Source organism: Ictidomys tridecemlineatus, chromosome 7 (assembly GCF_052094955.1).
Source record: "Ictidomys tridecemlineatus isolate mIctTri1 chromosome 7, mIctTri1.hap1, whole genome shotgun sequence".
Lineage (NCBI taxonomy): Eukaryota > Metazoa > Chordata > Mammalia > Rodentia > Sciuridae > Ictidomys > Ictidomys tridecemlineatus.
In genome coordinates, this window is record NC_135483.1 from 185,212,902 (window position 1) to 185,231,616 (window position 18,715).

General features: G+C 46.5%; 1 protein-coding gene across 1 annotated transcript in view; it reads right to left on the reverse strand.

The window, feature by feature from the left end:
- Serpine2 (serpin family E member 2) overlaps nucleotides 1-18,241 on the reverse strand; it is a 59,251-nt gene extending 41,010 nt beyond the window's left edge. Inside the window, exon 1 of the mRNA XM_078018092.1 lies at nucleotides 18,132-18,241. The gene's annotated coding sequence lies outside the window, so the exon portion shown is untranslated. The remainder of the gene's footprint in view (nucleotides 1-18,131) is intronic.
- Nucleotides 18,242-18,715: the final 474 nt, after the last annotated feature.

Here is an 18,715-nt window from a genome sequence, read left to right on the forward strand (position 1 = left end):
CAGGGTCAGGAAATGACTGGCGGGCACTGGGGGGCTGGGGAAACAGGCACAGGCCCTGGCAACCTTCCTTGTGTCCTTTCCAAGGCTGTTGAGCTCAAGAATAAGAAGTGTTTTCCTGCTGGCCTGAAACTGAAATAGGGTGAGACTAGCCTTCAGTAATTTTTAAATAGTTTTAGTGTGGCACAGCCAAGACAAGCCCCGTCCCAGGGGTCAACAGATTCCAGGGTAGAAGTCTGCATTTCGAGCCACTCTCAGCACTGTCGTGAGTTTAGATGGATAAAACAGCCCCCAACAGGAAAGGCCTGATGATCGCAGAGACCCCCCCCAAGTCATTCTGCACTGCCCTGGGAGGCCAAGCATGACAGCACTGGAATGAGGGGTGACCCAGGAGAAAAATCTCCAGTGCTTGCAAGTAGACCCTAAATCAGTGTTGGAAGGAAGGAGGGAAGTAACGTAGAAGTTCTTGTGGAAATTCAAAGATAGGAGGAAAAACTACTCTTGTGGAAATTCAAAGATAGGAGGAAAAACTACTCTTTACTCCTAAACTTGCTGTTCTCCCTGGCCCCCACATCCATTAAGTGACATCACCAGCCATCCACTGAAGAATCTCAGCCCAGAGTCTGGGAGTTACCCTTTCCCTAGCTCATCTGGACCATCAACAGGTTCCATCCTTCTACCTGTTGGGTATTTCCTGAATGGTCTTTCTCTCTCCATCTCCTTGGTCCCTGGTCCAAGCCACCATTTCTCTGGACCAGAACCTGGGTCTCCTGCATCAACTCACTGCCTGCCCTGCTCCTCTGACTGTGCTGACAGGACAGCCATGGCGGCCCTCCAGACCTGAGTCAAACCCTCCGAGGGCCTCCTTCCCGTCTTACTAGGAAATGCCCCCCTGCCCCTCCCACCCCCACCCCGACTCCATGGCCCAGGAGGTGGCTGACTGGTCTGGACTTGGCTTCCTTCTCTACGCTAAGCCTGCAGGCTCTTTTCAGGTTCAAGATCCAAGCTTAAATTCCCTCTGATGGGGACATTTATCATTTTCCCTACTCTTTGTGCTTGTGGGCCTGGCAGGGACCCTGTCTGTCCTGTTCACCTCTGTACCCAGTACCAAATAAGGCCCATGGACATGAAGGTGCTCAATATACAGCCAATCCACAGAGGCCTTCAAAGACCAACTTAATTCACACAGCAAGCTGTGGCTGACCACAGTAGCCACCATCTTACAGCAGGTTATGGTCTAAAGTATCTGGGGAAGTTCATTTGTTCTTTCTTGAATATACACTTAAATATGGGAAAGTTCTTTCTTTCTTTCTTGAACATAGACATATTCTAGAGAAGTTTTTCTTTTTTTTAATAATTAATTCCTGACATGTTGGGCTAGATCATTCCTTGCTGTAGAGGGCTCTGTGTTAGAGAATACCTCGCAGTATCTCTGGTCTTTATACAGGAGAAACCAGTAGCAGCCTCCATTCAGTTGTGACAGCCAAATGTCCAGAGACACTGACAATGTCACTGGAGGAGACAGGAAGGACTGCCCCTAGATGAGAACCTCTCTAAGAGAGAAAGGTTCGAAATTGATGGTTAACTGCTCATTCTGCCTCCAAAAGCCTAGTTAGCCTCTACTTTTTCTGAATCACAAGAGCAATAGTAGACTTTAGTATGGTATTACCTGACCCCCACTGCAACATCATTTCAGTAGGAACATTCACTCCAAATCCCTAGTAAAGTATTTAACAGCCACGGAGGAGTGGGTTGGCCTATCCTGAGAGATGCAGCTTTCTCTTTTCTCTCCTTATCAGCATTCCAGGCGATATCTGAAGTGCAAAGGTGCAGAGAATAGGGGATGGGGGGAGGAACAAAGAGCCAGAGGAGAATTAGGGGAAGCACAGAGCTCCTCATACCTGATCCGACCCTTGTCTGTGTCTGGCACATTAAAAACAAGAAGCTAGATGACGCCTTGGTGTCTGAGATCCTTCCTGAAAGCACTACCCCACAGTTCAACATTCTCTTCCTTTCCATGGTGGGGCAAAACCCAGGGATGAAAGGTGAGGGACTGCATCTCTACTGATCGAACTCCCTGTCTGCCTGTCTCTAATCTGCTACTGAGTTTACAGTACCTATTCAGGAATGCAAAACGACTTCCTAGATTTACCTGCCACACTGCAACAATATTTTCAATTATTGGTTAAACTGCAAATGCCCCACGAGTCATTTAAATAAATCTCACATGTATGAAACAGTCAATTGTGTTCTCTGAGCAATTCCCAGCTGTAAAAATAGAGCCATACCGAACTCATTTTTTTCCTTCAGCTAATTGAAAATAGTGCACATATAATGCATGATTTAAAGCACCCAGGAGGAATTTCAATTTGCATTCCCTATTTTAAATGTACAATCAAATGCTGTCTTAAAGTGCTCTACACATTTAATTCAATATTACTTGCCTGAAGCCCCATCCACTCCTAAATTTCAACTCTGTGAATTGATGATTCGAGGTTTTAATGCTCCAAGTGACTTTTGAAACAATGGCTTGGATAGGGTTGCTTTTCCTGAGAAAATAAACACTTCCAAACTTGACCGATTCAAACCTTGGAGGCCCAGAGGAAAATTTCCAAAACAGCAGCAAGACACCTGCCTGGAGGAGGGTACCGTGTATAAATAAGAACATCCTTCTCCAAGGAGCCAGAACGGTGACTTCGTACATGCCCAGAGCTGCGGCCCTGCAGTGAGGCCACCTCCACACTCCTCATGGTTGATCAAGATGGTCCATTAGGGGTAGCAGAGAGCAGAGTCTGGGGATGAAGACAGGCTGGAGCAGTAACACGTGCTAAATAACGAGGATCACCGTCTGCTTCTAAAAGGGCCTCCGAGGCTGCACAAGCAGCTCATGTGCTTCCCAGTTCACAAGTCACAGAGGCCCTACGCCAGGAGGAAAGCACAGTGGCAGAAATGACAAGGAGGAAGGGAAGGCAGAGCCAGACTTCACAGCTTACACTGGCAGAAGACAGAGCCCTGGAAGGACCCAGAACCCCAGGCAGAAAGTGAGACAATACCAGGACGAGGAGCCCCAGGCAGCTGGAAGGCAGCTGCTTGCCTCACCTCTGCCCCCAACACTGCTGGATCGTCAGTGTCCCACTCCAGGGCAAATCAGCATGAGGAGTGAGCACCCAAAAGGCAGCCCCAAGTGCCCCAGATGAGCAGCTACCCATGGCGGCGAGTGACCAAGGGTAACCGAAGGATGGCAAAGAATGGAAAGCATTAGAGCTTAAGCCATGGGACACGAGGGACAACAAACACATCTAGAAGCTAGTGGAAGGACGAGTCACAACATAGGTGGTTCCTGACACATGCAAACCTTCAACCCTTAACTTTTATTCTACAACTTGGGAGACAGAATTAGAAATAATAAAAAGACACAGAAACTAGCCATTTTAATAACCTGCCACCCAGGACTATTCTCTCATAGTATCTATGTAAGATGTTCCCAACATTTGGGAACGAAGGGAAGGAACCTAGTACGGGTAACTGTTGACACATTAGCCTCCTGTGCCCTGCTGATGAGAAAATTCTTTACAGGCCACGTGGAACTAGCCCAGGTTTTAGTTCTATGGCTTGGGCCAACTACATGCTTTCACACGGTGCTTACCAGTCATCAACATACCCTAACAAGCAAGCTTCTCATCGAGTCCAAAGGATCCTCTCATTGTCCACCCAGCTCTTATGAGTTTGTTAGGTTTTAGTCAGTCTCTGCTCTGCAACAGCCCTAGTGTGCTGACAAACTTGAGATTTCTTCCATGCTCCATGCTGTGGATCCCAATAGGTGACATCATTTAGGCCACCACTTTCTCTGACATCATACAAATAAAATGCACCTCTTTATATCAGCCATTCTACGTTTTTCTTCTTCCTTTGGCACCCAAATAACATTCGCTATCTCTTTTCCCAGGGAAAAGAGAAGGAAAGCAAGAGAAGGTTGAGCTTGTGTTATGCAAGCTGAGAAGGAGAGAAAAGGGGGAGCTCAGAACACACAGAACAGCTTCCCAGCACACCTGAGCCCCCAAGCGGCTCACTTCAGCAGTTCAAATACTGAAAAGGAAACTTAGAGAAAACAGACGGTATTTTTCCTACCCACGCTCCAAATCCTTCAAAGACGTTATACTAAAAATATAGATTCCGGGCTGGGGATATAGCTCAGTTGGTAGAGTGCTTACCTCACATGCACAAGGCCCTGGGTTCAATCCTCAGCACCACAAGAAAAAAAAAAAAATGGATTGCACTGGTAGTCATGGAGCCGTAACTTTCCATTTTTATTAGATGACTGGAGTGCTGCTTTGAGACAAGCATTGGCATCCGCAGAAGTGATCTTGTGATACCTGAATCGTTGTCTTCTGTTTTTCACTCTGGTTCTTGTAGCAAAATCCCCTCTCTAGCCAGGATCCACAAAAGGGACCCACTTGGTTGGTCCATCCAAATCCTTCGGCCTACCTTTGGGCCTGGATGACAAGTCACAGAGTTACCTGGAAAGTTTGGACCATATAAGAGGAAGATGGTCCCCGATTCCCTCATTTTAACTTGTGGGAGAAAATTATAAGAGCTACCTTCAGAACTCAACACAACACATAAATCAAAATATGTCTGTCCACAGGCACAGGTTCTGGAAATACTTCTAAAGTAAGGACAGGAAATGAGGCTTGGGGAAGATCAGAGGAGACGGTTAACAGCTTCCGTTTTAAGAAGCTTTCATCTCCAATTCTTTGCTCTTTTTATTCTCTTCTTTCAGTACAAAGTCTGTAAACAAATAAATCTCCGTGGACTAAAATAAAGATGACACTCCATATTTATATGCTTGGGACTCCCCTCCACTAAAACTCCAGCAAGCCATCACCAACCCAAAACAGTTCTTCAAAGCTGAGAAACCCTCTGAGGTGATGGGAAGGAAGCACAGTCCCTAACTTGGCTTTGGTTGGCGAATCCCGAGGCTCTTCCATCAGCCTGCCCCAACCTCGCTTGTAGCAGCTGATGCCAAACCTTGTGAAGTTATCTTGGGGCAACGACAGGGACACTGAGATGTTTCCTAGAAGAAACCTGAGTTCACTCTAATATGACTGTGGAATAGCCCTGTCTCATCCTAGGCCTGCCTGTACTGGATAAGCTGCTCTGGGACTCGGTTTCCCATTTATGACCAGTGATAACCCTCCTCCTCCTCCCTGTATCTCAGAGAGCTGCCATGAGGACCACACAAGATACTGTCGGAAACGGCTGGTACACCTAAACTCCTCCTCATAGGACCTGCCATTTTCCCCTGCCCCATGCAAAACTAACATGAGAGAACAAGGATGTCCAGAAGTGAAAGTCAAAGACTTAATGAAAGGTCACTCTCTCACCTTTATCTAAACTCTGGCATGAGACAAAGCACTGGGGAATCCTCAGGGCTGTGTTTGTGGTACTGGGGAGGGGGGGGAGTGGACAGGATCAGCTTCTTTGTATCATGAAATTTGCATTGTATAGATGATATCACCCCAGTTGCTCACAGTCCATTAGAGATGGACTTCCCCAACAAGGGGAAGTCCATCTCTAATGGAGATTTATAAAGCTCCTGCTATGCACAGAGTTGTGACGAGTCATCTCACCCAGAGAGAAGTGGAGAGGCTGTGTAACCTGCCACACTACACAGCCAGGAGGCAAGGCCGCAGGCAGCAGGCGGAGGTGGCCCACCTCCAGACGGGCAGGGCCAGGGCTTCTCCCAGGGAGAGGGCCAACGGACGCCACCCTGAGCTTTCACCTCTCCTTTCACTCCCAGGTGCAGAAGCGAGCTTCCATCACACCTGAGGACCCGCTCCACTTCAGAGTCAGGTGTCCCTTCTTCCAACAAATTCCTGACTTCTTTGGTTGACCTCTAATTCCCACATGAGCACCAGGCATTTCTCAAATAGGGCCACCAATTCTCCTCTTCCCATAGAGAAGACCTGCATGGCCCTTGCGGGTGCAGGTCAACCCAGACTAAACAAGATCAATGACAAATACGTGAAATAACACGAGAGCCAGGGGCAGTGCTGCTCTTCCCACACCCACTTTCCATGAAGCAATTGAATTCAGACTCCTCACAGGCTGCTCCCAGAGCCTGCCGTCACTTGCCGAGTTTCCAAGTGCGGCATCACCTCACTGTCTAATCAAGGCAACGCACATGTCTAAGGTGCATGTGACCAAATCCATGTGTGACACTGCCATGAAAAAAATCCCACCCAAAGCCACAACAAGCCTTGAACAACGCAGCAGGACCCATTGCCCGTGGAGGTCAAAATATATTCCCGACCCCTGCAGCAGATTAGTGACTATGTTACTTCTTAAAAATGTCCTTTAAGGGTCTTTTCCATCTGCCAGAGAGTAGCCAGCTCCTCAGCTGATTCGCTTCCTCACCTGCCTGACAACGAAGCTGGCCACATGTCCTAGCCTCTACTGAATACACATGTGACCATAAGACTGACTGTAATAGAGAGGCAGAAGCAGAGGGGAATCACACTATCCATGAGCTCACAACAACACCTCTCATCTGCAATCATCCATGATGTTTCTGCTGTCATGAGCTTGATGCTGACTAGCACCGTGGCCTTCACAACTGCCTGTGAAATAAAGTAGCACCACAAAATGTTGAGAGCCTGGGTCACAGAATTACTCAGTTTCACACAGACACACTCACTGTGGGCCTTATGCAAATGGAAAATCACCTCCCACAGCATTTGAGCCATGGCATAGGTTTGGGTTTATTTGTTACAGCAGCTAGCATTACATGAACTAATACAACATGCAACACTTGACAATCATGACATTATGATCTCAGGAATAAACAGTGTATATTCATTGCATAATCTTTATAAGCACAAGTATTGACTGAGATTACTTCAGGCTAAGATGCCTTCCCTTGATCTTCTCAACCACTCATGCATGGGTGCCATCCACCTACCCTTTTCTGTAAACTAATGAATGTATTGGGACCTTATAACTAGAAAGATTTTGAAAGGACCCCATGAGTAGCAACTCTTTTTTCCTGAGGAACAATTTGGGAGACATTGTCACTTCATGTTCAGACACAAAGTCTTTAAACTGGAACATTATTTTTCACAGAGAAAACACTCCATTTCTGTTCCTCCTGATGACTTATCAAGGCAGCGTTCAGGCCCTAGATTCCACCTGGGCACCCAGCCCAGAAGAGATGGCTGCAATTCTGTACACCCCTGGGTCTTGTAGTCATGAGTATTGAATGAAAGTAAAAGTTACATACAAGTAACTTTTAGCTGTTCATCAAAACTTTTATCCTTTTTTTAAAAGGGAAGTAATTTCTCCTCTGTGAGGGGTGATCTGTAGCATTCAGTCACAGAGAGCCAAACAAACAATTCTTAGCTGATACAAATCAATAAATACCAATTCTGCAAAGTTTAGGGCAAAAATAATTCCATGGAGAGTAAAGAAAAAGGAAAAAAATGAGGGCTGTATCATCACAGGGCTAGCCAGGCACCCACATTCATCAGCTGTCAGCTGCCAGCTCATCTTGCACATGGAGACTCACCTCTCGTACATCCTCGTGACATGTAAGCCACTTCTCCATGTGAAGGGCTTTGTGTTAGCACCACTCAGCCTCCCAGCTGGTCACCTACAAACTGAGCCTTGCTGCCCTCGAGTCACACAGGAGGACAGGGAGGTGTCTCACTGCTTGTCTACATTCCCCAACCTCAGGGAGCCTCCGGGTCCTCATCTACAGAACCACCTTGGACCATAAGCTTCTCCAGGCTGCTTGGAGGATGAATCAAGGCAATGCACATTTATAAAGCATGTTCCTAGGCCACAGCTGGACGGGCCTCAGTGACTGCTCCAGTCATGCTCACAGGCTACTCTCCTGGAGTCCAGTCATGGCCAACAGGGAGGGAGTAGGCTTCTGTGTAGCCTTGCCAACGACTCAGTACGCACTGACCACTGCCAGCTTGACTTCCCAAACACCTCATTAGTGTCACTCATTCTGGCAGCCGATTATTGTCCCAGTGCAGGACTCAGTGGCAGGGTGGGGTGATAGGATCCGTCTGTTCCAGTGGAAGAACGTTATCACCAAGACACATGATGATAATAAAAAAGCAAATCAATGTTATGATCATTTCATTGTTGCTTTTAAATCCTCTATGAACAAGGCCCTCCCTGGCTGCTTCCCCATCCCCATCATGATAAGCCACTGTCCCAGGCTATCTTGAATTACCAAAGTATCACAGATGTGCCTTTCCTGCCTAAGTGCCTAAGACCTCAAAGGCTGACCTGTTTTGTAGCTACTTCTCCGTGCACCTGTTACAGAATAAGTGCATCAAAACTAGCTCCTTAACTGAACACCACTCAAATACTACAAGGCTGCCACCTCAAAGTCCTGTGCAGGGAAGTTACATCAAGTGTATGTCCAGTGGAATCCCTTTTATGTTCAGGGAAGAACGCCCTTCAGGAACATGGAAGGGAACCTAGAGAGAAAGAGATGAATTAGCCACATGGCTTGTTCATGTGGCTCTGGAAAATGGATAGGAACAGCCCAAAGTCAGGGGGCTGCCAAGGGTGTGGGCCAACTGTACCCAAACTTCATGCATGTCAAGGAATTAGGGGTCAGAGATATTGGTTTTCAATCTGCCACAGCCCTGACCTTGCCAGGGGACTTAGGTCACAGTACTTCCCTGCTTGTGAAACAGGACAAACATGATCTTTCTCATCTTCATCTTTGACATTCTCCAGCTGTGGAAATGGAGCCCAGAAGGAATATCTGTGGCCTAAGGTCACTCAGCAACCAAAGGAAGAGCTGAGATTTAATCCCAAGTTCTTCCAACTTCCAAATTCATGCTCTGCCCAAACGTGTCCTGACCTTTACTCTGTGGGCCTTGCTGAGCCCGCTATGGTTAGACTCAGCCATTGAAAAAAGCATCTTAGAATTGAAAACATCCATCCACATGGGGACATGCAGACATCACAGAGCCTCTGAGCAGACTGTCTACCTACCTGAATCTTTTCACTATAAACTAAGACTAATCTCTACCTTACTAGGGTTGTCAGGGTTCAACAAGGTCACATATAATACATGCCTAGCAGTAACCGACACACTAAGGATCAAGTTTTCATTTCCTTCTCCCCTTCTCCCCTTCAAATCATCTTTCAGGCTCCTCCTTGCCTGGTACAGTGGAAAGAGCCCAGAAGGGGTAGAACAGACTTGAGAGTTCCCAGCAGGACAGAGAAGACACACAACTAGAACACAAGGCAGAGAGCAGGACAAAAACATGATTTGATCACAGTACATGTTAAAAAATGGACTATCTCTTGCCCAAAGAAATAACAGTCTAATAAGCAGCATGTCTACACTGGAATAATTATGTTTTCCTACCTTCAACTACACTGAACTAATTCACATTAGTATGATCACCACTTTGGTATCATAATTTACCACCTTGCTGCACAAGAATAGGTCTATTATGAATACTTTAGCATCTCTGGCTATTCCTCCAAATTGCTATTTTAACCAACATATCATTAAGAAATTAACATAGGTTTGGCCAAAGATTGTGTGAGTCTTTTAGTAAATTGATTTCAAAGAGAAAATCTACATCTTTAGAAATTTCTCTTTCTAATGAAGCCAGCACACAGAATCTCCCAGCCACTCTCAGAACAATGGTTCAGGTGGAGGCATATACCCAGTGTCACACAAAGTCCCAGATGGATGTTTGCCATTAAATCCTAAAAAGGCTTATCAACAGGAGCAGAAAATGCATTTCCTATCTGGAAATGTTTGCTAAGGCTAATCCAACATTCTTAGAATGCTCTTGTATATTGAGGGAATCAAATCATAATCAAGCATGTTTAAAAAGGTTATTCCTAGATACCCGGACGTCATTACATAGCCAAGTGACTTTTTTCAGTCTGAAAAATGAGGATGAGAAGAGACAGCTCTGGAAGCTACACGTGCAAAGGCCTATACATTAAACCCAATAGATATTCACTCTCTACAACTAACTCAAGGGAAAAGAGCACCCAGCTGCCAGAGCTGGTGCAACATGCCCCTCAAAAGAGTCCTTGCTAACACGAGTGTTTTCCCCACAACGCAAGAGTGGAGTCAGAGGGAGGGTGTGTCACAGAGCAGCCATGCTTTGTCGGCCAGCACAGGAAGAGCCTGAAGTCTGCATAAGAGTGCTGACCACAGGAGTACTGCCTACCCAGAGTGCCACAGGACAGGGAACTAAGCAAACACACTGAGCAAGTCACTCTCTCACCATGGCAAAGACACAATGGAAACGAGTCCTGAAGAAGTGGAGCCCCTGCCTGTACTCCTATGACAAACATACCGTAGGGCCACAACCACAGCCACCTTGTGTTCTCCATCCCAGTTCCATTTCTGCCACTGTGCTCAGCACCTGAGACCCACTCTCCATCCCACAACAGTTAAGGGTGGTCACCTTCAAGACTTGCTCACAGATGAACAAAGTGGAGATTGGGAAAGTGCAGAAACGCAGCCATGGCCTCCCACTTGCAATGGACAGAAACTAGAGTAAATCAAAGTCTCCTGGACTCCAAAGCCTCTCCACTCTTCCTTACCACTGTGGAGGTGGAGGAAGAGGAAGAGGAAGAAGAGGAGGAGGAGGAGGAGCAAGAGGAGAGGGAGGAGGGGAGGAGGGATGGAAGAGGAAGAGGAAGGGAAGGGAAGGGGAGGGTGAGGAGAGGGAAAGAACCTCTGCTAGTTAGAAGGGATAAATTCTAAAATAAAGGTAACTATAAATTTCAGAAGTGAAATCCCAAACAGAGTTCAGTGAGGCTACCTTTTAGAAACCATGCCACACTTCTTCTTTGGCTCTCTTGAGTTTTATTCAGTGCAGCCTAAGTTATTACTTTGGACTCTGTAAAATATACTCTACCTTCTCAATCCAAAATTCAGCACTAATTTTAGACTTTAGTCTTAAGAAAAAAAAAAGTGTCTAAGGAACAAACTGGGGTGGGGGTGGGGGAGAAGGCACAAAAACATTACTCCAAACATCATAAAAATATTATACTGGCCTCTCTCCATCTGGTGTGCTTTGGTTGTATTACTGAAGGATATCATGCCATGTTTTAAAAAGAGCCATGTGCTTTGATGGGAATTTCTTTCTGATTAAGTATAAAGACTGCTGAGACATAGATCTTTGAAATCCGCTACTGGCTCACAGTTCATTCATTTACCAACCCGGGTCCAGGTTCTGGCATCAATACACACAGGCGTATGACTGCGGCCACCTGAGCTTTTCCACCCTCTTCTTTCCCGACTTATGACTGGGAGTGCTATTCCTAACTATCCTGGAGACAGGCATGAGGCTCAAGGAGGCCACACACTGACAGCTGAAAACTAATGGCAGCTGGGTAACTTGCCTGCCCTGCACACCCTCTTCTCAGTATGCTCTCCCCTGCTGGCTACAGGCTTGAACATGTGACTCAGCCTCAGCCAATCACAGTTTTCCATTCTCCACACCAACAGTCATTGGCACAGGAAAAGGCACATGACCAGAACTGGGAGCCAATCAGAGTTCCTCTCCAGGATTTTTTTTTTTAAATTAGAACTGGCAGGGAAGTCTCTTTTCCCTTTTTGATTGTGAGGGTATAAGGAGAAAGCCTGGAACTATTTGCAAGCATGGCTCTTAGGGACAGAAGATGACAACCTCTAGAGAGAATTCAACACAAGAGACAAAGCAGAAGAGCACCTTCAAGACCCTCAGTCTCTGGTTCTAGTGAACTTCAGAGCCAGAGCCACTTCCACCATGCCAGGGATCAGCAAGGGAAGGCAAAAGCTCTCCCCTGGTGCTCTGTGTTTCAGCCTGAGCTATTTTGACTTAGGTTTCTGTACTTTAAGCAAAAGATAATGTAGGAGTTAATAGTTCATATCATCTGAACCAAATCCTCAACAAAAATAACTTCTCTTAAAGTAGATTCCTTATTTAAAAAATGAAGAAAAAGATGAGCTTTAGTAGAAGCAGCAAACACTGCTATTATTTATATAGTACTTTCTTGAAAGAAAGAGGCATCTATTTTCACTTGTAGTTACCTTATTCATTTTGGAGTGGGCTTTGTATTTGGCATAAAACTTTCTCACATACCCACACCCACTCTCAAGATTTGGACTGTAAAACTTAGGGCAAAAACAAGTGGTTATTTTTCTCCCTTCTATGGAGGGGGAAAGGTGGAAGGGTGGGGAGAGAGGGCACTGATGCTATTTTTGGTATGTTCTCAAGAGAAACTCCCCAGGTTACCAAAGCTCTCACTTGGGAAATAGGGGTAGAAATACAAAAATAAAGCAATTTACCAAGATTTGCAGCCACTACAAGCAATTCGTTCAGTCTTTTCATAAGATTATTTTTTACATTAAAATCTCTTCTACATTATTTTTCTCCTAAGGATTAACTGATAAAAATAGAAAGGCACAGTGGATTCCAATTCTCAAATTATCTTCTGAAATGAAGGGCAAAGTCTGAGGTCAAACTGTAGCAAGATACTGGGTGTTTATGATCTGATCTTGAACTATGGTGACCACCCCAACCTTGGGAGCAATTCAAGGATGAAATGTGGGCCATGTTTGTCAAAATACACCAATGGCATTACAAATAGTCAGAGGATTGCTTAGGCCCAGTGGCCATCCCATGCACAAAAGGAATCACAGGAGGGATGCTGACTTCTCTGGACTGGGCTTACATCCAGACCTAGAAACCTAACAGCAGAATAAAGGGGAGACTCACTGACCGTGTAAATGGACTTGGCTTATTGGAAGAAAGGTGGCATTTCATTTCTCAAAAGAATAATAAAACCATCTTTCAACATTCCCTCACAAATTGGGAACTTAAAGAAATAACCTAACAAGGTAATTTTTGTATTTTATTCCGTTCAGCAGTTCAGCATATTTTTTAAGAACCCACATTGATTTCCAGACCAAGCATGCAATCTATTCATGAAGAAAGATGATTTGGAAAGAAAAGACGGGAACATTTCAGGGGGAAAAGATTCACAAAGAAGATCCGTGTTTAGCGGACCCTATTTATTTAACAATTTTATATATTCCTCCAAATGGAATAAAAATGAAACGTTCATGTTGGCCCACAATGCTATTTGTGAGTACTAATACTGAATGATTTTGTAGACTTTAAAAAGAGAGGCAGGAACATCATGGTACATAAGCATATAATAATACATCCAAGAAAAAAGTTTATCTAATCCTGATATTTATAAGAAAGCTGGATCCAAAAGTAAAAGTCAAGAAAAGCTTTTTTTTTTCAATCTATAGGACCATTAATAAGATGCTTTTGAGATCATGTATTTCAATGATACCCACTATACAAAGAGACTGATTTGTGGATGGTAAATATACAAACTCTATACATATACAGTTTATATAGAGAGTGGCACAACCCAGGACACTTCAACCAAACTTGACTAAAGATATTAGCCAGAAAATTCTATGGTTAAAAAAAAAAGAGAGAAAGGTCATGCATCACATCATCATCACCAAGGTTAATGGAAATAAGCATTCTCCAATCTTGTGCAAACATGAAAGGCAGAATGCAATCCATCCAATGGACCCAGAGGAAAGAGAACCAAACTGGAGGGTTCAGATGAGCACAATACAAGTGAACGTAGGCACAGAAGCACGTCTGTACTGTTCAAATCTAAGTAATATTGTACTTCAAAAGACTGGTTGACCCCAAAGTTAAAAAGTGTGAAGGTATACATCAAACTCAGAGGTACCAAAACCAGACGTGGAGGGTGGGGTTGGGGAGAACTTGACTTTAAGCCTAAAACAAGCACTCTTCCATAAAACTTGCAGTAGACCTGTGAAAAATACAAAGGCAGTTTAGTTCAGACACTTGAGTGTCTTTCCGTTATACACCACAGCTGGTGCAAATAAAACGAAAACACAGACACATCTTCCCAGAGCTTTGAGTCTAGTATGTAAGTACATGTTCTATGACGGCAACTGCCGTCACAGAGGTATACCCAAGGTAAGGGGTGTATGTATGTGTGCACTGCCTACGTGCTAGAGAGGAACGGGGTACTGATTGCCAGGGACGAATGTGTGGAACAGGTGAACTAGACCCGAGTCTGGAAAAGAGTGAAATCAGCCAAACGTTGAACACAGGAGGAGGAAGGGAATTGCAGGCAGAAGTCCAGCAAGAGCAAAACCAGGAGGGCACAGCACAGCTCCATGGTATGTGGAGTCTACAGGAAGCCCAGTGTGCCAGGAAATAGTTTGGGGAAGGATGCAAGGTAGGGATGTGGGAAGGAGTGGAAGAACGAGAGACCCTGCCAGGTCTTCATAAAGAACCAGCAGCCTGGTGAGTCCCAGGAGCACCAGGGAAAGTCCCTGGCTCTGTGCTGAGAGGAACTTGGACTCTATGCTAGGACTGTCTAAAGGCAGCTGAGTGAACTCTGGGCCCATAATGTTCCTAGGGCTGAAGGCTCCTGGGGCAGCCTGTGCTTCCACACCCACAGTCTCCCCACTGCCATCTTGGACGTGAAATCCACCCTGCCCCATCTCCTCCCAGCGGGGCTTTGAGAAGGGAGGACGGTGAGGGCTGTGAAATGGGATATAAACAGCAGGTGAGATAACACTAGAGTTCTGCACTAGCCACCATACACAGGTCAAAAGCATGGAGAGACTCAGGTACAACCATACCCAAAGATAATAGACTGCTCACCTTTTCAATCTGAGATACTTATTCAGAGTTGGGGTTTATCCCCAAATCAAGAGGGAGGCACTGACTTTGAAGGACACAAGTATATTTTTAATTTCAGAGGGATGGAGGATCATACCTGCAACAATGTGGAGGACAAAGATACAGAACAGGGTGGGGGAAACCATGCAGCAAGCCTCTGGGATTCCCAGGCTGCCAAGGGCTGTCTCAGCCTATGGTTGTAGGCTCAGATGCCACAGGAGCTACAAAACTACCATCACTGAGAGGAGAATTCCTATTTGGGAATGTAAGCCTCATATTACAGGTCTTCTGACTTTTAAGAGAGGCTACAAATCTAAGATACATATCCATATTTCTAAATATTAATCCAATTTCTGTATACTTTGTTCAGGTCAACAAAACATCTTCCAGTTAGAAGTGGCACAGTGGACACCATTTTGCTACTTCTAGATACTACAGCAAGACAGGGTGGGCATAACCACAATGAGATTTATGGGATCTTACAGTAAAGAGAAGCAACAGGACTTGGTGACTTGCCAGGGTGGTAATGCAGAAGTCTGGCATCACTGGAAGCTCCTGCATATATACCTTGGAGATGAAAGGAGCCACCACCAAAAAAAAGAGGGAGACATATTTGGGCTAATGATGATGTGGATATGGGATGGGCAATAAAAGCTAAAATCAGTTTTGTATTTTTTTTCTTAATGGAACTGGATATATCCAATAGACATAGGTAACTGGTTGGAACACAAGGAGAATGCTATTAATGCAATGCCAACCTTGGACTCACTTGACTCTGGTGATAGTTGAAACTGTAGAAGCATGATTAACCCAGACTCTAGGCAAAGTAGAAGAGGGATGGGGACAGAGCCCTGGAGAACCCCAGCAGGTACCATAAATGCCAGAGAAGCAGAAGGAAAAGCATGGGTGGTAAGCAGGGAAAAGTATCAGTATATCATGCACATGCTTCATCAGATGTGCAGAAGGATCTATGAGTACGCAGGAGTTTGCTTCTTCAGGATACAGTGCAGGTCTTCCACTCTGGGGAGGCCACACCAGTTTGCAGGAACTGAGAAAGAAAGGAGGGTTTGGGGAAGTAGTAAATAGTTTAAAGAGCCTGGGGATATGTAATGGTCATGAGAAGTGAGGTAGGATGCAAAGAAGGAAGGTACAGCATTTAAAAAAATACTGCTACAGGAGAAAAGAGTTCATAGGGAGAGGCTGAACACAAAAGTAAAAGAGGGGACTAAGATTCCTAAACAGAGGCATAGGGATTCAGGAGAGACATTAGTCATTGCCACACAGAGGTCTTCTCTCTAATCCTCTCCAAGTTCCTAATTCAACTTGATTTTTCTTCTTTCATTCTACTCTATTCAGTTATCATAGATTTTATAATATATTTATGCTTGCTTTCTGTCTGCTTTTTTCCCACAAGAATGATAGTCCCATGAGAACAAGAGCTTGCTATATTTACCATATACTAAGGCCTCGCAAAATACTTGACACATGAGATACCTAAGATTTATTGGATGACTGGGTAAATAGAGAAAAGTTTGGGGAGGAGAGATACAGCAGAATGTGGAGCAAGTCTGATGACCTCTACTTTCTCAGTAGAATGGTCCACGAGGTCACTTGAAAAACCTGAAGGAGAAGGCTTTGAAGATCTCTGTGTTGAAGATTACAATGTCAGTACCAGTTTGCAACCTGGGAGGAAATGAGCTTGTGGTTTGGAGACCTAAAAATCCTGGAGGTTCTGACTCCAGAAGTTGAGCATTCCAGAGTGAAAGCAGGATTTAGGTATGGTTGGTGTTTTGAGAAACTGGAGTGGGTGAAGGTCCCAGGATTGAGATGGTCAAAGAATTGAGACTCTGAGGCATCACCCATATGCACTCTGGGAATAGAGAAGGAGGAAAAGCCTGTGATCCCAAGTCCCCTATGCTGTGACAGAAGGACTGCCTGGAAGAGGATAGCAATGTGAAAGTATGGCTGGGGACTTGATTAGGTCACCAACTCACTTCCAACTCTTCCACCTCAAACAATCTCTGGCCAGTGTTTAATCATCCATGAGTGGAACTGCAAATAATATCCTTCAGAGACTCACTACTTTTTGTCCTTTCACTAATATATGAACTTCATGGGAGGCAGAAATTTTTTTGCATTGATTCATTCCTTAGAATAAATGATGGATGACATCTTCATGACCTTCAATAATTGCTCTGCACTGTACAATGTTTTCAAACATAATTTTAATAAGGATTCAAAACTAGAGCTTGAAAGAAACCTTAGATTATTTGGGCTAGTACCTTCAATTGTATACCTGAAAGAAATCTTTGCTTACATTTTGCATACAGCACATAATTACTGGTTTAGATATGCAGATAGCATTGAAAGTACCTTCAATTTTTAAGTGTGCTTTAGATATACAAATTAGCAACGCTGACATCTGTGTTCAACTTTTGATATTAAATCTCCAAAATACAAAATTATCAAATAAATTGTTGCAGAACAGTTCAGAGAAATAAACTGCTCCCTGGCTTGAAAGAGGAAGAGAAACCTTCAAGCATCTTTTTATGTTGATGCTAAATATAAGAACAATCTCTGCAAATTAGTCAAAGCGAGATACAGCAACACTTAAGAGATCTCAAGACAGAAACATACTTAGATTATGTTTTGTTCATTAAAGCACTAAAATCTTCAATAGCATCTTCCATAATACCTGAAGGTGCAGTGCTGTCTTATGTAATAGAAGCCTTCCCTCCTCGCTCAGCTTGTGGGCAAATTAAATACCTAATTCCGTCCAGAATTTGAGTACTTTCACCTTATCTCTAGTCACTAACCAGTCTCACAATTCCCACCTGGACAGGTCACGAAAATAACAGAACTGCTAGAGAGTTAAACCGGATGCAGAGGCCAATTTAAAGCTCTCCCTCAAATCCCTGGTCCCCTCCGCCCTGCTCAGTCAGAGGTAGAGAGTCAGAGTCCGGCTTTCCCTGTCCGGCGGACAAGCCAGGCGAAGTACGGGATAGGGGACGCCCGCGAGTAGCCGGATTCCTCAGGTTCAGGGTCAGGGGCGCAGCCGGGATGGACCCCCAGGAGCCACGCGGAGCTTGGGCAACGTCTCCACGGGCCTCGGTGTGCCCAGATGTAGGCACACCTGGACGCCCCGGCCGGCGTGCCGCTCCTCCCCGGCCCGGGCGCTCCTCGGGGATGCAGCGGGCGGGACCGGGAGCCGGCGCGCACCCAGCCCCGGCCAAGGCAGCCTGAGAAAGTTCCCTCCGCCCCGACGACGGCGCCCGGGCCCCGCTCGCCCCGCAGCCTCGGGTCGGGCGCAAGGTCGCGGAGCCGAGCTGCGGCGCGCGGAGCCCGGGGACCGGTCCCCAGCGCCCCTCCCGCGCCGGGGACCGCGCAGCCGGTACTCACCGCCCGTCGCTCGGATCCCCAGGTGGCTGCCGCGGAGCGCGGTGCGGCCGGAGCCGGGTCTCGGCGGGGCGGGGGGGCCGGGGAGGGAGGGCGGCGGCGGCGGCGGCGGCGGCGGCGGCGGCGGCGGCGGCGTCTGCAGACTCGGAGCAGCCCGTGCAGCCCGTGCAGCCCGAGTGCCGGAGCAGCGGCCGCGGCTGGGGCTTTATCGCCGCCCCGCGCCGCCCCCGCCCCTTCCTGCCGCCCCCGCCCCCGGCCCGCCCCGCCCCGCCTTCCCGCCGCCGCCTTTGTGTGCCAGCGGGCCGCAGCGCCCAGCGCCCGGGCTCCGGGACGCCCCCACTCCGCCACGGCCTCCCGGATTCCGTCCCCAACCGGTCCCCGTCGTGGGGCTGCGCCCAGAAAGCGCCCGGAAACGCGCAGACCCAGAGGTGCGGTGCCGGCCGTGGCCCAGCTGCACGTGGGTCGCCGGATGGGCGTGTGCGGAGTGGCGGGGGTGGGGGGATCCTAGGACCAATGGCGCGTCCCCGGACGCAGGACTAGTCGTCTTGACTGACCCCTGGGAGAGGGGGGCGCACTCGGACCCCGTT